This window comes from Adiantum capillus-veneris, chromosome 22, assembly GCF_014529385.1.
Source record: "Adiantum capillus-veneris isolate H3 chromosome 22, ASM1452938v2, whole genome shotgun sequence".
Classification (NCBI taxonomy): domain Eukaryota; kingdom Viridiplantae; phylum Streptophyta; class Polypodiopsida; order Polypodiales; family Pteridaceae; genus Adiantum; species Adiantum capillus-veneris.
In genome coordinates, this window is record NC_140952.1 from 101,529,417 (window position 1) to 101,551,519 (window position 22,103).

The following is a 22,103-nucleotide window of genomic DNA, read 5'->3' on the forward strand; positions in this document are numbered from 1 at the left end:
GGTTTTATTGTTTGGAGAGAGTTCTCGTATCCCTCCTAGTTTTAGTAGACCCTTGATTTGTGCACATTGATTATGGTGCACTAGATACATACACACATACTAGAGGCAATTTTTTCCCTTTGGGTTTTTTCCTTGTAGGCATCCAGGTATGAAACCTTAGTTTAGGATTTATTTTTATTTGCATATACGTAATAAAACTTTCATTTCTATAATGATACATCTTTCTAAACTTGGTAGTGTTTTGTTGATGATTTTGCAGCATAGATGGACTTTAGCTCACATAGCATGGATAGATCAAGCTACAACATTGCATGATTATTTCCACAACTATCGAGGAGATGCATCACATACCTCTAGATGTACTACTTTCCGTGATTCATGCTTGTGGATATTTATATTTTTTGATTATGGTTTTCCATGGTTTGATTGAGTGCATTTAGTTATGTTTTGTTAGCTTCCATTATAGATGTATAAATTTGTCTTTGATTTAGTTAATTGACTTAGAGTTTAGTCTTATAGATGAGCCTTGAGGTTAGGAGGCCGTGACTTTAGGTTAACTCATTTACTTGACTACTAGTCCTAGTTGGTAAAATTATTTGAATGTTTGAGACCTTAGGAGTGTTTTAGGCATAGAGAGGATTGCTCACTCAAACAACAAAGAACACTAGTGAGAAAACAAAGGAAATGGAAGCAGAAAACAAAAGATCCATAAATGGAAAATCTTAGGCTGGAAGAGAAATCCCATTTTGATCTTAGTACTTCACTCACATGTATTGCCTATGGTACTAGATCCCTAGATGTTTCCAGTGTGAGTGCTTTTCTTTGAGAAGAAAAAAGCCATGGACATACAAAATAAGCACACACGTCAAATGATTTCGACCCAATGTGAAAGAAAGAAATATGAAGAAAAGGAAAAGAAAGAAAAATGACATGAAAAAGACTTCTATTGAGCTTAAATTGAAAAATTCAAGCTTTTGTTTGGAGTTGTGAGAGTTAGTTGACTAATCAACTAATCAAAGTTGAAAGGCACAATTAGGGAATCTTGCATTTAATTAATCTTCCTAGCTTAGCTGGTACTAGAGTAGTTGTTTTAACCTTAGTCATAGCTAACTAACCAATAGACTCATCCATAAGCCCAAAACTCTTGATTGATTAATTTTAGCAAAGTGCAAATTATTTGTCCTTAATGGCAGTGTCACATTTCATTATTCTTTGGATTTACTCATTTCCACATGTGCTTTACATTCCCCTCATGATTTATTGACATATAATTCATCTTTCTACCTCATTGATATTTTTCTTTTGCAGGCACATCCTTCCTCAAACGTCTACCTCGACATGGCTCTGTCAAGGGCGACAAAGCTTCAAAAGGGGGGAGTGTTGATAGACGAGCGTCAACGGCATACATTATTATTCTATTGATGTATACACATGTGTGTATACGTACCTTTCTTGTATCTACGGGCTCTATGAGAGTTTGAGCTTGTATTTGTGAGCATAGGCTTATTATGCACATTTGGGTGGCCGGGCACTTCTTTAAAAACCCTAAGTATAAATGTCAAAAGCTACAATGTGAAGCTCATTATTTTGAGAGATAGGGTACGGTGGAGAGTAGAGAAGAGAGGTGGCTATGGAGATGTAGCTCCTCTCTCAAATTGTAGCTAGAATTGGGTTGATAATGCAAAGCTATTTGTCTCTCTATCATTCTCTCCCATGTCTCTATGTGTCATGATAGATGCTTAGATTTGTGATTATTCTCTAATTTTATCTAATCGAGGCAGTAGAGAAAAATGTTGTAGCACCTTCTGTGGAATTTTTTGTTAGGAAATAAGACGTAGCTAAATAGATATTTGAGTAGATTACTTAATGGAGAGAGATAGATTTCACACACAAGAGATTATAGAGTAGAGAGAGAGAGAGAGAGAGTACACACGATATACGTAGTTCACCCAATGTGGGCTACGTCCACGGGAAAGCAGCCACTCAATGGTTTTAGTACTTCAAAACAAGAAGTAGTTTACAAAGGGATTATACCCTTAATGGAGCTCCCGCATTGCTTCACTCTAACCACCTCACACTCACCTTGTTGCATCAACTTCACACTATGAAATGTGTGTAGAAATGGCCTCCTTTTATAGGCCAAAAGGGCTGCCCTGTCTTATGAGAGGCAGCCATGTGTAGCCGCCCTTGTGTGAATAAGTCCAAATCGGACCCTTCAATCCACCCATGTGTGGCCGCCCTTGAGAAGACAAGTCCGCTTTTGAATTTGGCCACCGGCCACCGGCCATTGACTTTCGACCACCGGCCATCGGCCATTGACTACCGGACACCGGCCAACCAACCGGTTGTTTTCTGACCACTTTCCGACCGCCGTCCGGTCATAATATTCCGACGAAAAGGAATATTCTGGCGAGGGAAAAAAAGTTTCGGGGGCTTCCACTCCCGAGGCCCCTAAAGTTGCCCTTCGTTTTTGACTTTGAAAATTTTGGTTTCCGGTGAGTGATTTACCTTCACGCACGATGGCTTCTCCTCATAATGGGGGCCTTACAAATGTGCGCTTTTACCACAGAAAATTACAAGGGTAAATTAGGCTCCATACTTAACACTTTTTTTTTGTAGATATCTATTTGATATCTCTCAAAATCATATTTTGGACACTTCTTTATGTCCACATATTTGCCCCTAAAAAGAATGCAGTCATTAGTACAAGCATGAATGGAATTGTAGTCCATCCACAGGGTTCACATGATCTTTCTTGCATTCTTTCTGGAATTTGGAATCACAGTATCAGCTGGCAAAATGTGCTCCTTTAGCAATCTACACAGAGAAACACAATAATATCTATTGTAATTTGGTACATTATAAATGTATAGCTTTTTATTGAAGTCAACACATTGCAAGAGATTAACTAAAAATTTATGTGATGCTAGTGTCACTCCATTCAAACTTTTCTTGCATGTTGAGAAGAACCAAGAGAGCCTTCAATCTAGACACTCGTGCTCCATCATACAAGGACATGTCGACCTCAGTTTTCATGTCATCGTAGATGAACCTTTTTGAATCCATGATCATCTCGATCATTTCGTCCATCTTGGGCTTAAACATAGCGTGGTTGAGGATGTGCTTTGCATGGTCACCCTCCAAGATTGCAGAGGCTACATTTTGCGGCCTCACTATGCTGCTTGAGTAAAGCACCTGCAAACATGTTTATTAGGTTACAATATTGCTGCTTGTTGGCCATCATTAGAGTCCAATGAGTTGTAGTAGATGGTTCAAACTTGCCAAAATTGTGAACCTGCTGCAAAGAAATGCACCTTGTCCATTGCATAGCATGTTTGTATTGATTACAAGGACATAAGATCCTTGTTGCGAGATAGGCGTCTCGATCGGATGGCCCCACATCATCGTCGATACTCATAATGACTATGAATACTCTAAACCCTTAATTAAACATAGGTTAACTCGTTTTATCTTTCTTCTCTTCTCTTCTCTTCTCTCTCTCTCTCTCTCTCTCTCTCTCTCTCTCTCTCTCTCTCTCTCTGTCCAATCAACCATAAATCACAGAGATCAGAACCACCGGATTATAATTTTATCTTTATTGGTAAATTCCTATATTTGTGGGTGCAACAAATCTGCACACCAATTTCTACATGAAAATCCATGTAGCGGGAAAAACCCCTTTACCTCTTGATTCGCTCAAGCCATGCCCTAGCTAGATAGTCTAGACTACCTCAAATTCTCTAGCCATGACCGATCCTTGCATATGTCGGTCGGCCGGTGCATATTTACTTCTTATTTTTTTAAATTGTTATACCTAGACATTGGATTAAATCCACCAAGATTGTATCAGTTCGGTCTCATAGGTCATTTGTCCTTTTGAAGATGTTTAATATAACATTTCTCTCTCTCTCTCTCTCTCTCTCTCTCTCTCTCTCTCTCTCTCTCTCTCTCTCTCTCTCTCTCTCTCTTTGAAAGAAAGGTTCTTATATTACAATGTTAGTTTACAGTTTACAGTTTGCTCAATATGAGCATACATGACTGCTGGAGTTCCTTATCTCCGAGGGTCATGACATCTTCGAGCACCCTATTTTTGATTTCTTGTGATGGAATCCTAGTGCTCGATACATGTACGTGATCATAGAAGCTTATATTCCTCATGTTCCAGATGTACCATACATACCAAAGCAGGAAAGAATGCAGGAAAAAAAGCATTGCTGAGTCCTATGTTTTGAAGAGTCCAAACATGCATATGAACTTTGTGAACTTGATTCCCCAAGCTTGATTCCACCAAAACTTGAACCATTGCCACAATCCCCTGACTTGACTACAATCCCAAAAGATGTGTCTCACTGTTTCGTTTCTATGACATACACTGCAGGCTCCTGTTCCAGTTCCCTTTTTGAGCATAAGCATTGCTGAGGGGATAGCTTCCATCACTACCCTCCACATAAATACCTTAAGCCTAAATGGCAATTGAAGCGTCCACAAGCTTGCAAGTACTTTAATCCACCAATCATTAGTTTGCGACATAGACCATTGTTGATTGCACCTAATGGCTACATCAACCTCAATATGGAGAGCAGCATAAAACTTATCTGTTTTGCATGACCACCAACTTGCATGTGAAGAGGGTAGTTGCCAGTCTTTGTGTCTATCCTCTGCATTGACCAAAGCGATATGAGGTAAGGGGTGAACCAACGCGCATAAATGGTTCCAAGCTATCCTAAGCCCATTGCCGAGTCTAAATTCCCTTCTTGCTACAAGAAACTCTTTTGGAATGTGACTAGCATCCATAATCTGGCTAATTTGTACTATGCCTTTTTTGAACATAGAAAGGGATTTTTTTCCAATGAGCATTGCTGGCGGTGTCTGAAATACATGGCTCCAATAGACAATCTCATCTCCTAACGAATTCCCTGTGTATCACTGGTGGCCATTCCACTGGAGTTTAGAGGCAATAATCTTCCAAGATGTAATCAGTATTTGCGACACAATGAACCCAGTTTTAATGGGTGCTGTAGTAAAAAGCTTATCCCATGATGTGAAGGGGATCGGGGAGCACCACAGACGGAGAGTGAGAGAGAGAGAGAGAAGGAGACACACACGATGTGGGTGGGGAGACTCAAAGAGTGAGCAGCCCCCTATACACTTATGCTATGTATAAGGTATACAAGTCAGTGGGCGCCCAGACTCTGGGCGGCCGGGCAAGGCACAGACGCCTATACCCCAACAACCTCCCACTTAAAGGCGACTGTGCCTTTAAGCAAGAGAACCTAGTCTAAAGACTACAAAAGGCGAGAGAAAACCGCTCTCAACCGATGCCCACTGGCTGGCTGTGATCGTGTGCATCCGGCTGTCCTTCTCCCGTGTAAGTCCATACACCACCAGACGTACCGCACACGTACTGCAAGTATGTACGCAATACCTGCATATCTCCCTCGTGCACTATGCCATCATCAGTCAACAAACGACTGACAACCCCAACTGCAAATGCTCCCACTGCAGCTGCGATATCCGGTCAACATCTCATACATGAGACCACCGAATGCCGATGCAATGCTAGTGGGCCCTGCTAGCTCTACAGAGCATACATCAACATATATATCCCTGGCAATAGGCATCTCTGACTGACAAGGCGTGTCAACCACATGCATCTCCTGACTGTCCACAAAAGACGCATCAACCTGTCTCAAGATCAACATCTCATACATGAGACCACCGAATGCCGATGCAATGCTAGCGGGCCCTGCTAGCTCTACGGAGCATACATCAACATATATATCCCTGGCAATAGGCATCTCTGACTGACAAGGCGTGTCAACCACATGCATCTCCTGACTGTCCACAAAAGACGCATCAACCTGTCGTGCAACCTCAGAGCAAACCAGCTGCTCTAGGTGTCTACTGGAAGACATATCCTGCACAACTATATCCCCATGCTCACTGTCGAGCATAGAAAGGAATGACTGCATAATCGCTGACATCTCAGCCTCCTCTGCAATCATCCAGTGCAAACATGACCACTCAATCTGCTGTGACTCACTAGAGCTCTCATGCTCTAACTCCGTATGCATAGACTCTTGCACAACGTCCTCCTGTCGTGACTCACTAGAGCAAGACCACTCTACCTGTCTATCCTGCATAGAAGTATCTCGCACAACTGACTCTCTGCTTTGCTCAGTCACTAGCAAAGCATGCATGTCTGACTCTGTCACCTCTCTGTGTGACTGCTCAAGTCGTGCCCCAACTGTGTGCACAACGAGCTCACTACTCTGCACTCCATGCAAAGCATCCTGCAACCCACAAGCAAAAGAGACTCGCCTGCTCTCTCGCTCTCTACCTGGCTGCGTGATCACAGAGACAACACCGTCTCTCGCATGATCCACATGCAATGGGTAACCTGTACCACTCCTGGCACCTCTCGCAATCACTAGCGAACCCAAATGCATCACAAAATCTCGCTCTCGTAGCGAGATCTGACATCCACAATCTCTAAGCTGACCAATCGAGATCAAACTCACTGTCAAATCTGGTACATAGCGCACATGTCGTAACAAGTAAGATGCACCACTCGGTAATGACAGTCTCACATCTCCTGCACCTACTATCGCATGCACCGATCCATCGGTCAAACGTACACTGCCAAGCATCCCGCTAGAATAGCTACAAAACCATGCACGATGCGGCGTGACATGAAACATAGCATCTGCGTCTAGCAACCACTGCGAAGGGAGTGCACTATCCACATGTATAGCATCTCGTGCATAGCTCGAGGTAAAAGTGACATCCCCGTCACTAGTATACTCCGACACTACATGTGCCTCAACTGTCAAAGCAACTGAGTCCATGGCATCACTACATACATCTCTGAGACTGCCATGTCTCCTACGATGTCGCATACGACGAAAACAGCGCCGTCTAACGTGTCCAGAATGACCACAATACCAACATGTCATCTGTCGGCGTGCTCGTGAATGTACATATCTCACACGAGTCCGTGATGACTCAGATCTATAATACATATCATGTAATCTGCGCCAAAGTGCTCTCGAAGTAGTCTCATACATAACAAGAGCATATACAGATTCCGCAAGGTGCAAAGAGAGCGTAGATAGTGCCATCTCCTCTAGCTCCTGCCACTGATCGTCAGACATGTTTGAAGGTCTACCTACATCACCACTCAATGGTCGATGCAACCCTCGCTGTGTCAATGCATCAAGCATACACTCTCTCCATGCCGCAAAGTCTGACCCATCAAACACGCACATCTGTGAGAGGTCACAATCTGATCGATCACCTGTCTCTGCCATGAGCACAATGTAGCAAACTAGAAAGCAAAACCACCTCACCAACAACACCTGGAAACTGTCTACCAATATGGCCAGAAACACAATGTAAAACCTGTGAGACACACTCCAAAATAGAGCTCCCGCAATGTCAATACAAGCCTCGCCTGCTCTAGTATCACACTGCAATCTGTGAGCTAATCACCAAGCCCACACTGTGCGGTATCGATGCATACACACGCACAAATCTCCCACCTGCAGAGAACACCGCACGCAAATGTTGAGTGCAACCCGCAATCTCTACCTAGATCGCATAAATGATGCGCATAAAACTCCTGGGAAAATTTCGCCAGAGTTTCGTCAGTAAAATGGCCACAAAACCAGTAACCACACTGACTGCACGCTCAAAACCATGAGCAACCAAAGCGCATCAAACCGCACTCCAAATGCATGCACCAATCTCCACACTTTGCATACATCATTGCAAACACCTGCAAATCTAGTACACAAATATCTGCTCTACCTGTGACTGCCAAAAAACATGCTCGAGGCATACATTGCCGAGCTCAAAATGCAATCACATTAGTCTCCCTGAGCATCAAACCACATAAGGCATACATCGTATCCTCCCACGTGTGAGGAAACTTGCAGCAAATATCACTCTCACATCTGAGAGCAAACCATGTGTGGAATCCTCGACACACAATAAACAACTGCTGCTGCAGAAAATTCAGCATTCAGAATTTTAAAATTCTGATATGACGAGCGCGTCCGTAGCGTTCCAAAACCCCAAGGTAGACTCCTGGATCATATGTATCCGAGTCCGGGTGTGAAAGCTATGCCAAAAACAGTGTTTTTGGGACCCGAAAGTGCACAAATAAACTTGCTGCTGTACCTGCTGTAATTCAAAGCATAATTTCAGCAAATAGACATCACCATCGCGTCCGGAGCGTGCCAAAACCCTGACGTAGACTCCTGGATCATGTAGATCTGACTCTGTATGACGGAGCTACGCAAAAAACTGCGTTTTAGAGCCCGAAAATGGCAAAAACGAGCTGCACACAGTCTTGAACCTGCTCCTGCTCCACTCTGCGTGATGCAATGTCCTCTCAATGCAAGCTCCAACACAAGAGCTCTGCCACAACAGCATCCAAGCACTCGAATGTCAAGCTCTCCTCCGCCGAGCACTTCTCTAACGAGCTCCACTGAGCTCAAAAGCTCCTCTCACCAAGGAAGCCGCAACCGCCTCCTCGACCAAGCTTGACCACACCAAGCTCCTAAGCTCCAAAGACAATGCTCCTCAAGCTAAAATCGCTCTCCGTGAAACTCCGCGATTGAACTCCACCGTCGAAAGCGAGCGAGCTATCGCCTCGAAGCTCTCAAAGCCGTCGTGCTCTCCGCGGTCACCATAGCTCTGATACCAATTGAAGGGGATCGGGGAGCACCACAGACGGAGAGTGAGAGAGAGAGAGAGAAGGAGACACACACGATGTGGGTGGGGAGACTCAAAGAGTGAGCAGCCCCCTATACACTTATGCTATGTATAAGGTATACAAGTCAGTGGGCGCCCAGACTCTGGGCGGCCGGGCAAGGCACAGACGCCTATACCCCAACATGATGTAGTATTCCAAGTGCCATGAAAATATTCACCGGAGCAGTCAATGAGGTACCATAAGCATAGGGACCAATAGGTATCTCTTTGTACCATATTTTGCATGAGAGGCCCCCTCCTAGCATGCGCATGTGTTGTAAGATTCAATATGCCCAATCCTCCATGCTTCATAGGCATGGTGAGGCGGTCCCAGGCAATAGGAGCAGCAGACGCTTTTTTCTTTCCCCACAAGAATTGAGCCAGGGTAGATTTGAAAGGCTGTAGGGATTTCTCTGTCCAATCTAGGAGAGGTATATAGTACAGTATACATTGCAAGAGGATAGCCTAGATAATCCGCAGTCTTACATGTAATGGCCACTCTTCGTAGTTCCAAGAGGCTACCTTTGTCAATACTCTCTCAAGAACCCATTCTCGAAGAGATTTCATGGACACTTCCACTCCAACTGGGTAGCCTAGATGTCGAAATATGTGTCCTTTTGGTAGCCTCATACCATTCTAGACAAGCGCATGAAAATTTCTGGCAGTAACGCCTATCAATGTTGATTTTGCGAGATTTATGTGCAACTTTGCTGCTGCAAGGGAGAAGGTAGACAGAAAATCCATACATCTAGCAATGTTAACATTATTGGCTTTCAAGAACAAGATAGTGTCATCAGAAAACCCTTGACCAACCAGTTGCTCATTGCCCAAATGCAAGCCCTGTATCTCATTTTGTTGTACCAGTGAATCCAGGTATGTGAACAATGGGTGTGTAATCACAGCAAACAGTAGAGGGCTAAGGGGGAACCCTTGTCTGACGGACCTTGAGATAGGTACTTTTTCTGAGAGGATACCATTAATAAGAATTCTGGACCATGAATCTTGTCCTAACAAGTAGATACATGCACACATTTGAGGACCAAATCCTAGTTTTTTAAGCACCATCTTCACAAAATCCCAGAGCACTGTGTCAAAAGCCTTGGCAAAATCAATCTGAAATAATACTACATCTTGCCCACTTCTGATTGCATGTTCAATGCCCAAATTCATAGTGAGAATGTTGTGGTAGATAGATCGTCCTACTATAAACCCAGATTGAGCCTTGTGTATATGCTTTTGGAAGAAGGGTGTAAGCCTCAAGGAAATGGCCTTTGCCAACAGTTTGTATATGATTCCCATCATGGTAATAGGCCTCCAATCGCCCATAGTCTTTGGGAATAACGTTTTGGGCAACAGTTTGATAATACCCTGTTTGAGGCATGGATCCAAGCATTGAGCATGGGCACAATAATGCTCTTAAGTTGATCCCAATATTCTATCAAGAACTCCTTAGAGAGCCCACATATGCCTGGGGTTTTATCATTAGGTAGTTTGGATAGAGAAAATTTTAGTTCTCCCTCAGTAAATTGTTGCTCCAGTCTCTCTGCATTAGTCTGCTCAATGCATGAGTCCACGTGTCAAAAATGTCACTAGTTGCCTTCATTTTGGCCTCATTATTATCTGCATCCTGGTGAATAATTTTCATGAAATAGACTACAGCATGCTCCATAATATCCTTACTTTGCTCCAAATTTTGTCCGCTGTCAGTATGCACCACTGCCATAAATTCCCTTCTGTGCTTACTTTTAAGTTTCTGAAAGAATATTTTAGACATGTCATTACAATCTTTCAAAGCATGTTGCCTGCATAAGAAACGAGCTTTAGTGGCTTGCATTATTTCCTCATTTCGGATTACATCTCTGGCATTCTTGTATCTAGCCACATCCCCATGACACAATGCACCAAGGCTGGCCTGCATAGCTACCTCCTTGATGATCGTTAGTGCATTGCAAATCTTATGCCCGGATTTTGAAGCTATGACTTTCCCCACATTTCTGATACATTTTTGCATGCCAGCAGAGAGTGTCGCCCAAGCTAACAGGGGATTGGGATAGGAAATATGCACCTCATCAATAAGCATCAAGAATTCTTTCCTAAATAGGTGATGTTTCAACAGCGAGTTATTAATCATTAACGGTCTCTTTGGACCAACTTTATTTTGCGTAGGTTCCAGATGATGTAGAGATAGCGTGAGAGGAAAGTGATCAGATAAGGTTGTAGACATATTCACCTGCATATCATCCATTATGGGAGCCAGTCCGTATGAATATAATATATTCGATCGAGTCTAGACCATGAGGCTATTTGTGCATCTAAATGAAAAGTAAAACCTGGGCTGTTTCGCTGAGAGCACTGCCATGCGTCCAAAAGAGATAATGACTGTCTGATGATATCCCATCGTCCTCGCTTGCTATAGTTTACAACCGTGCCGATGGATGTAGTATCTGACACATTAAGTACCATGTTGAAGTCCCCAACCAAAATCCCCCCTGTAGAGAGAGATCAGCTAACCAATCCCATAACAACTGGCGATTTGTACTATCATTATCTGCATAAACATTAACACAATGTAGTGTCCCCAATTCAAATTTCACTAAAAAAATTGAGCAGCCGACCAGTATGATGATCTAAAGTCCATTGTGGGTTTAAGATAGCTTTGATACAAGTTAAGGTACCAGAGTAGCCATTATTTCCGCCTGCATAATGACAAATGTAACCTCTATAGCGCATGACCAAACCAGCACGCTTATAAAGCTTGTGCTCTTGCACACAACAAATATCCATATCAGAGTTTGTGAGCCAATTGAAGAATGTGGCATATCGAGTAGGGTCATTTAGGCCTCTGACGTTAAAGGTTGTGAATTTCATGTACAATTATTTAGGGTAGATGGGTCAGGGGTAGACAGGACGATTTGTGTATCCCCTTCTTCTAACTCTACATCATTCATGGTTACCTCCAGATTTATGGTAGGAGGATCAATGGTCCTGGCAGTTTTGTACTTGTTGACTACAAATTCAATAATAGCTAAGGACTTAGGAGAAGGCATGTCCTGTAGAGCGTCATAGACATTGGGTGAAGTATACCCTGTAGGTCCATTTCTGGATTTGAAGGTCCTTTTGGCCAATTGAAAGCCCTCCGAGTCAACTATCCTCTTACCTTTATCCTGCTACTTCTTGTTTTTTGAGGTAGATGCTTGGTTAGGTGCCTGGTTACCTGCATTCTTGGGGGCAGTCCTGCTTGTCCTAGGAGGCTGAGCATATGCAACTGGTTTTGGCTAAGAAGGGGTGATAGGGGTTCTAGTAATAGCAACTGAAGAAGGGCTTTTACCAACTGAAGAAGTACCAAGTGTTTACTGTGTGGGTAGGAGGGAATTAAATCTGCATTGGTGACCAATAATGTGGGGCAGTTCTTAGAGAAGTGTCCAACCTGTCCACAATGGTAACGACTACCAGCTAAGCTACCCCATTTTAAATATATGACAATTCTCCCTACGCCCTCTAATTCAATGTCTAGAGTGTGTGGCATAGGTTTGTCGGTTTGCCACATTATACATACTCAATTTTTGTTGGGGCAATTGATGGTAGGGGCGAATAGCACCTTGCCTAGAGAGGCAGCCATCTCTCCAATTCAAGGCCACAAAAAGGAGTGTAGATCCACAAATCCACCCATACAGGGAAAGTCGTCATAAGCTCCTCTTCCACGTGCTCCCATGGCAACCTCTCTCTCTCTCTCTCTCTCTCTCTCTCTCTCTCTCTCCTCTCTCTCTCTCTCTCTCGTGGGAGGGAGAAAGAAAAAGAGGGGAAGGGATCTGATGAGAGAGGAGAGGGAGGGATCATACCTGGATCTCCCTTCTCTCCTTGTGTGTGTGTGTGTGAGAGAGAGAGAGACTCTCTCGCTCGCTCTCTCTCTCGTGGGAGGGAGAAAGAAAAGAGGGGAAGGGATCTGATGAGAGAGGAGAGGGAGGGATCATACCTGGCTCTCCCTTCTCTCCTTGTGTGTGTGTGTGTGTGTGTGTGTGTGAGTGAGAGAGAGAGAGAGAGAGAGAGAGAGAGAGAGAGAGGAAGGTGAATGCATTACCTTCTTCTTCATTGCTTGCTCAAGAGCGCCAAAACTAAGATCCAAATCTGAGTTTTGGCATGCTGGCGTATATTTTTTCCCACTATCGCCGTCTCTATGAGCATTGCTATATAACGATGCTCATAGCGATGCCGCTGGTTTTTGCCATTGCACAATGAGGTCGCTAAGCTTAAGAGTCTCCTGTAGTGATTTTGAACATAGCCATGCAAACCCTTGCCAGTAAATTTGTCATCATAAGAGTGCAAAATTTTTCTTTATGCATGGGTGCCCAACACTTGGATTGTCATTACATTCATAAACAAATTGGTGTTGAATATCTACATCCATCGATACACAAACTCTCCCCTTGTGGATTAGGTAACCATCATCTATGGAAAATTTATTAAATATCTGCAACTCATCACTTTAAAGAGGACAATTGGTGTGGAGGTTAAAGACACACTATCAACATTGGAGTGACAAGGATCCCTCATTTTCACGTACATGGCTCCAGACTTTGGAGTATGCATCATCATGCTCACATTTTCCCTTAAGAAATTCCAAAAAATCACTTTGAAGCTCCTTGAAAGGAAGAGATGTAATCTCACGTGTACGATTAAGAGCATCAACTACCACATTGTATCATCCTTTGTGATACCAAAGCTTTGCATCATACCCTTGCAGAATCTCAATCCACCTGGCCTTTTGATCCTTCAAGTTTATTTATTGTGTAAATCATTTTATGATTTCATGGTCAAACGCAACTTCAAACTAAGCTCCATACAAATAATGTCACCATGTCTTCAAAGCAGATACTACTGCATAGAGTTCTCTTTCCTAGGTAGAATAATAATCAAGATTCTTGCTTTCAAATGCAATTGGCCTTTCTCGTGTAGAAGGACAGCTTCATCCGTTTCTCAAATGAATGGTTCTAATGGATCCACAGTAGCCAAAATACGAGATGTAGCTAATGCATCCTTGAGAGCATCAAAACTTTGTTGTTGAGATTTTCCCCAGTGAAAGGTTTTCCCTTTGTCTTTCAATTGGTCTATCACCAAAACATCAATATGAGCATAGTTTTTAACGAACCTTCAATAAAATCCTACCAAATCCCAAGAAGATTTGTAACCCTGCTTGATATTTGGGAGAAGGCCACCTCTAAAAGGAATCCAATTTGGATTTATCCATACATAGCCCATCAACTAAGATCACATAACCTAAATAGTGAATTTCTTCCTTGAGAGAATCACACTTTGATTCTTTGGCATATGATTTAATTTCTCGTGACAAACCTGACCCCTGCTTCAGATGTTGTAAGTGCACTTCTAGAGATGCACTATACACTAGAATGTTGTTGAGAAAAAAATGATAACAAACTTGCCAAAATGTGGTCTCAAGGCACTATCCATAAGCGTCATGAAAGTTGTAGGCTCATTAGTCAACCCTAAGGGCATAACTAAAAACTTATATTTTCCAAACCGTGTTTGAAATAAAGATTTGGGTATATCAACATACCTAATGCGTCTTGATGATACCCTAACCGCAAGTCTATCTTTGTAAATATATGAGTATGGGTGGGCTTATCAAATAACTCACCGTGACTCTCCGAAATGGATACTTATTCTTGACAATAACCGCATTCAATTCACGATAGTCTACACACTTGCACACACTACCATCCATTTTCTTCACCAACACGATGGGAGAGGCCCATGGTGAAGAACTGGGTTATATAAATCCTCTACTGAGATAGTTAGCAAGCTGACATTCCACCTCATTAGCCTCAAAATGACTCATTCTATAGGGTGGTTTAGTTATGGACTTACTGTCGACAACCACATCTATGCCATGTTGCACATCCCATGTCGACGGTAACCTTGGTGGAATATAATCTAGGACTACATACTTTATTCCATCAATAAATATTGTAACTAAACATTTGCTTATCTTGGAGAGAGAGAAGTAGCCATATTTGGAAGAGAAGAGAGAGAATCATGTGGCATTGAGGAATTATCATTCAAAAAATTATCACCATTTGGCAAAAAATGACACATGGAGTAACATAGAAAGAGCTCTTTTGCTTTATCTTGAGAAGAGAGCTTCATAAGCTTGGTTGTATAAATGAGTGGCGAGGAAGGAACATCCTTCTTTCCAACATAAATACATGCACTCCATTGGATTTGAGCATCAAACTATTGTGCTCATAGCTATGCTTTAGTGACGATCCTAGACTATGTAACCATTCCCGACTAAGAAACGCATTTGCATGATCCATATTCATGACTTGGAAAGTCAAGGATTTGTGATACCCTTGAATTTCCAATGGTGAATCCTTCACCTAAGTATCCTATAGCTCAACATCATGGCTGTTAATTAATTGTCGCTACTTTGTAATGATGGGAACTCAAAGTGTGGGGCAATTTGAGCCATTTCATTAACTTATAGTTAATGAAATTATGCAAAGCATCATCGTCCACCAAGATTTGTACCTTGTGACCTTGGATATACCCATGCATAAACACTAAATCATGTGGACCAAAGGTCCTCTCCCACATTGAGGCCATGATACATCACTCGTGCACTGCTTCGGTGTGTCTTACCTCCACATTGGAGAAATGAGAGGAGGACTCAAGAGGCAGTAATTGCACCATCTGTACTGATTTCTCATTAGAAAATTTCGGAGGTCATTTGGAGGGCCTTGTAAGAAATTGTATTTCTCTCTCTAGAAACTTTTTTTAAAATGCACTTGCATCTTGTGAGTACGTCCAAAAGGACAACCAGACACTTTAAAAAGAAGATTTATATTCCCAATCGTCCTTGAAAACGGTCACTTTTTTATTTAATGTGAGCGTCTTTTTCAGGAGGCAGGTGGGGCGTATTCAAGGCAGCTTACGTAATCACTGAAAGTTAAAAAGTCACAAACTGTTAAATAGTGATAGATTTTGAGGCTTTTGACACCACCAATGCGTCCGGAACGCCAAAATACCCTAAAAACGAATGTCTACTTGTCTCATTCCGACATCCGAAGAGGCAAAAAATATCAAAAAACCCCAAAAATGGGCTTTTTACTTAAGGCGTGCGAGGAGGCATTCTAAAATGCTAGAATGCCCCTCTGCGCGCCGTTAGTACAAAGCTCCTTTTAGTGATTTTTGGACAATTATCTTTCAAGAAAGCCTACCCATGTTTCTCTATTGCACTTTTGCACCATGCTCTCTATCTCTCTCTCTCTCTCTCTCTCTTTCTCTCTCTCTCTCTCTCTCTCTCTCTCTCTCTCTCTCTCTCTCTCTCTCTCTCCCTCTCCTTTCTATAGCTTAGCATATTTAAAGAGAGAGAGAGTGAGAAACTCCCATTACTAACGGTGCGCGTGGAGCATGTTTTGACCTCAAAAAACACCTCCTCGCGCCGTTAGTATAAGGTAACAGAAACACTCTTTCTCTCTCTCTTTCTCCCGCCTTACTTCCTCTCTCTATAACACTCACACATACACACATAAACACATACACTGGTGGATGCACAGTACTAAAGGCGCGCATAGAGACATGCACACCGGTTGTGCCTCTCTACGCGCGCCTATAGTAGAGAGAGAGAGAGAGAGAGAGAGAGAGAGAGAGAGAGAGAGAGAGAGAGAGAGAGAGAGGGCTCTTTGTGTTTGTGTGTGTGTGTGTATGTTATATTTGTGTGTCTGTGTGTTTGTGAGTGTGTGTGTCTATGTGTGTGTCTATGTGTGTGTCTGTCTGTGTGTGTGTATGTTATATTTGTCTGTGTGTGTGTCTGTGTGTGTGTGATCAAAATGCACTTTGTAGAATTGTAACAATGGGTGTGCGTGCTCACTCTATAGACCCAAAATTATGATCTCTAAGGCTAAGATGATGAAGAAAAAACCTATGTGATAGATGGAGTCCTTTTTAGAGATTTTTTGACATTTTCCTCTCAAAAAGCTCTCTAAAAGAGGAAAAAAGGGGCTTTTTACTAACGGCGCGCGATGAGGCATTCCAAAATTTTGGAATGCCCCCTCGCGCGCAGTTAGTAAAATGTTCTTTTAGGGGTTTTTGACATTCTTTGCCTCTTTGGATGTCGGAGCTAAGCAATTGGACATTCATTTCTAGGATATTTGGGCGTTCCGGACGCATTGACAGTATCAAAAGTTTCAAAATCTTTCACCACTTGATAGTTTTGTAACTTTTTGAATTCTAGTGATGACGTAAGCCATATCAAATGCACCGCATCTACCTTCTGAAAAAGGTGCTCGCATTAAATGAAAGGGAGTGATCGTCTTCAAGGACCACTAGATTATTAAATGAGGAGAGGGACACCTTTTATATTTTTGTCAATATCAATCTATTTTTCTACATAACGTAGGCTCTTCTCTCATTGGAGGAGCTTATTTTCCTCTCTCTTCCAAAAGGCCCTCCAAAAGACCTCCAAAATCTCCTAATGTATTACCTTGGGCAATAGATTTCGCCTTCAAACAATCCTTTTTGACGTGTCCACTCCCTAAACATGTTAAAAATATTTTTTCCTTTTTAGCCTTCTCAAACTCTTTACTAGACTGAGGGCCCCTAGACTCCATGGTCTTCTTAGATGCCTCATATACAACTACTATAAATTTTTTTATTGTCCCCATGTTGTGTGCGTGAATTTTCATGTGCATTTCTAAACATGTGAGTGTTATGCAATGCTTTCTCATTGGGATTTTTGTGTATATGTGCTTGCACTATGGACTCCTCTAGCATCTTGGGGGCCTAGGTCTAGACATGCTTCTTAAGATCTAGTGTCAACACACTGATAATCCCACGCACTTGTTGAAAGGGATCTAAACCCTCCAACTTGAAAATAACATCATGAGAGTACAAGATATACTCCAACGGTGTCTTATGCTGATGAATAGACCACTTGTCCCAAGCAGATCAATTTTTGTCCGCTTCATTTATGTATAGAAATTCTATTTAAAATGCAATCCTGACGGCTGCCCAAGTCTGTGGTATGTCCTCTTCCCTTAAAACTGGTGGCTTATTATTCTTTAACAAGTCATCCATCTCTTTTTGAGAGAGAATGTCCAACCCCTCCAGATTGGATCCGTGCTCTTGCAGACCGCCTATTCTTTAGCTAGGCAAGGGGGATATAGAAACCTGAGTCTTCTCATTAACGTGGCCCTTGGCTGATTGTTGTATGAGTTGCACAAACATATCAGACATTTTGGTGACATTGTCATTCAACTTTGGAACATTAGTCTCTAAAATAGTCATGCATGTTTGCAATGCTCTAAACTCTTGGATGTCAAGAAATTTGTAGCTATCAATTGATCCTGTTGCATGGAGGCATCCTCTGGGAGAGTAGCCAATTGTGGGGTGGCAGTAGATGGAGCTTGTGCAAGATTTTCAAAATCAAACGTATGCGGCATGTCAATGTCCAAATCCATGGTGATTTTTTGTTGTGCTAGCAAGGGAAAAGATGTACTTTAGAGAAAATTACCGGCTGAGAACAGATCAGAATTGACTATGAACCACTGCAAACAAAATTAATAAGACTTGCTACTTTAATTCCACTAAGTCATAAAGAATCGTTGATGTCCATATTGAACTGCTAGAAATCATCATCCAACCGCTGCTTTGTGGATTTTCAAATGCCTATTGGAAAAGGTTGGGTGTAATCCAACTATGAAAACTCATGAAATTTTTGGGAGATTTTTCCACCTTAGTGCCTCAACCTATACTTGTGCCTGGTTGGTCAGATATCTCCTCTTGAATCCTTCCAAATTTGTGGAGTTTTCTCACACATTTTGACTATGCCAAGATTCGGCAAACTTAATCATCTTCAATACCCAATCATGGAAATTATGAAAAGATTTGGCAACTCCAATACACCTCATTCGATTCACCTCGACTCCATTTGCTTTGCCTTACTTACTAGGGAGAAGAGCCGAAAGGGGCCGTGGGGGGGGGGGGGGGGGGGGTATATGCACCATGGGCACCCTCCCTTGTGATTTTTTAAAATTAAATGCTAAAGGGCTTTGGCTTGGTCACCTTGGGCGGAAAATGTGAGAAAACACCACAAGATGAGAGCCATGGTGCTACTGGCTCGTGCTGCAGAGAGAGAAAGGGTCACGACGCCTTCCATGGAAGCCGAGAGAAAGAGAAATTGAAGTGAAATTTGGTTGCCCTCCCCAAGGCAAGCTCAAAAAGTCTAACTACTTGCACTTTGGTGCTACGCACCGACCTTCCCTTCCTCTGCAAAGCGGATGGCCTTCTAATTCTTGGAGAGCTCCTCAATTAGTTTCAATTGCAAACATAAGGAAAAATACAAACCCCGAAAGGGCCCTTTAGCTTAAGGGGTGATTAAGCATGGACCAATAGAAAGAGGGTGGTGGCCATAGTTATAGCCTCAAAAAATTAGGGTAGGAGGGGGCATGCGGGCCTATTTTATCCCCTCATTATAGCTTTGTCCCCTAGAAAGAGAGAGAGGGGGGGGTGGAGGTGGTTTTCCCTCCATTTTCATGTGTGTCCATAAAGTAACCCTAAAAATTCTTTTTTTTATAATTATAAATCTCTAAATCTCACTTTTCACTCCCCAAAAGCTCCCCTAACCAAATACATGGTCAAAAATGTACTTTCTTTCACCAAAATCTGCATTTCTTATCCAATACCCTCTGTTCTACCTCCTCCTCCTCCTCCTCCTCCTCTCTCTCTCTCTCTCTCTCTCTCTCTCTCTCTCTCTCTCTCTCTCTCTCCCCCTCCCTCCCTCCCTCCCTCCCTCCCTCCAAGGTTTCCATAGCTATAGCACATATGCAAGCTTTCCATAGCTGCAACACATATGGAAGCTTTCCATAGCTTCTCACAATCTAAACACACACTCTCTCTCTACGTGCTTTCCTATTTTCATCTACACCTCCACTGTCCTTTCTCCCCAAGATCTCCATGGCTGCAACACTTGTGGAAACTTTATCAAGCACCTCTTCTACCTTTTCTTTTATCACTTCCTAGCCCATCATCTACAAGCTATCCATGGCTATGGCTACAGCATAGGGGTAAACTTCTCCAACCCTCTCTTTTAACCTTTTAGGTACACCTTCGTAAGGCTCATCATCTCGAAGCTTCCTAAGGATGGAGCACCTACAAAAACTCTATCAACCACCTCTTAGATCCTTGCCATGGCTGCAGTATTGCACTCCAAGGTTCTCCATTGAAGGTTTAATGCTGTGTATCTCCCTCTCTCCAAATAAATTTACCCTTCCTCCTCCATATCTAGCTCATTGAAAACCATCGTCGAACCTTCTTACTGTAACCCCTTCCTCTTTGTAGCAATGTCAAACTCTACTACTCACGTAAAGCCAAAAGATGAGGTAGAAAGGGTTGTCTTGTACAACACCAGAGATTCTAATGGGGAGTGGGTGCCTCAAGTGTTCAACAAAGGTGCTTGGGTCTTCATGCAACATGCATCCACCGGGCCTCATCGTGTTCGAGATTGTGGCAACTTGGATCAACATTGGAAAGGGAGGCTACTTGGGTTCAAAGACCATAGGATCAATGGGACGGTGTTTGTTGTTTAACATGTGTATTCAATGCCTAATATGAATTTGGGGAACACTAATCCATGACTTTTTTCACCTAATTGTAAGTTGCTTCTCTTTGTTGTTGCAATAAACATATGCATTGAGGTAACCTATGTGTTCAAGTATGCTAATATGTTTATTATTGGGCCATTTGATGTCTATGAAGATACATTTCCATCAAGCTTGGTGAGCAGAAACAATTAAGAAGTCTCTTTGGAATCTTTCAAGATTTTCATGCTGACATTGGTGCCATGATGCTTCCTAATGTGCAACCATTGATGCTACTGCAAAGCAGAATCTTCTTCTACACACACACACACAATAGTGCCTACCTTTGAGCATGGTTATGGTAAGCTCAATGGAATTGACATGCGATCTTCTTAGCATGGAGTGGTTGCAGCCTGCTGATGTTTGTCATCCATAAAGGAGAAGATGGTTTCTGACATTCTTTCCTTGTTGAAGTTTGAAAAGGCTTTTAGGTTTGTAGGTCTAAGTTGATGTTGTCACATGCATGTTTTTGTGCATTTATTTAAGGCCTTCCCATTCAATGTCACACCCACTATGTTTATATGCAAGAATGTGTCTTTTGAAGCATTACAACACTTGTTAGGAGAGAATTAGGGATTTATAGAGGATATGCAACAGGGAGATAGATATTGATGCAAGCTAAGGGCTTCAAGTATTGGGATATAGTACTTAAAAGTTTGCAAAACTTTGTATATACGCTTCCACCTAGAGCTGTGGATGTGTAAGACTGGGAAATGGATACCTCTACAAAACCTTGGAGGTAATTTTGTGACATTTGCATTCATTAGGAAAAATGTGGACTCTCCTTGGGCCATATAGGATTAAGGTTAATTAGGCTCCATCCAATAGGAAGAGAGCAATGTATATAAGTCTAGAACCTAAGAAAGTAGAGGGAATAATAGGGTTGTCCCCACTAATTTATTGCTTTGTCTCCTAGAGGGAGGTGGATGGATAAAAGGGGGGGGGAGTGGTGGGTCCACAGATACGTTTTTGCAAAAACACTAAAATTTCAAAATTTTCAAAAAAAACTTAAATTCAAAATATTCCATCCAAAACTCCTTCCAAACCTACCCTATGATCAAAAAGTCATTTTCTCACTCTAGAACCTCTTTCCCAAGACTCCCTTCCTCCATAGCCCCTTTCCATACCACAAAGCTCCCACTCTCTCTCTCTAAACTCTTACACCCTACGCCTTCCTCAACCTCTCCATTGCAACTTTAGCCTCCCACTCTCTCTCTAAACTCTGTCTCCCTCCTCCTTCCTCAAGCTCTCCATTGCAACTTTAAGCTCCCACTCTCTCTCTAAACTTTGTCTCCCTCCTCCTTCACCAAGCTCTCCATTGCAATTTCAAGCTCCCACTTAAGCACCCATGGCAAAAAATGGTCAAAATAGACGTCCCAAACCCATCATTCAAAGTATGGTTCTCCACAACTCGAAGAATGAGGAGCAGCAATGGGAAAATCGGGTTTTTCAAGAAGGTGCTTGGGTCTACATGCAACCTTCCGCAATCGGTCCCCATTGTGTTCGTGAAAGAACAAACGTTGATCTCCATTGGAAGGGAAGACTAATAGGCTTCAAGAAAGTAAGATAAAAGGGTACGGTGGCAATCGTTCACCATGTCTTCATGTTTGGACACATGCGTCTACGAGGGATCACCAACCCAAGGGATTTTCCTTGTAATTGTATGTCCCTTGAACTTCAATGGTTTTTGTG

General features: G+C 42.5%; 1 pseudogene; it reads right to left on the minus strand.

Annotated features, from left to right (window-relative positions):
• Window positions 1–4,008: 4,008 nt before the first annotated feature.
• On the minus strand, window positions 4,009–9,324 carry LOC147429921 (uncharacterized; annotated as a pseudogene).
• Window positions 9,325–22,103: the final 12,779 nt, after the last annotated feature.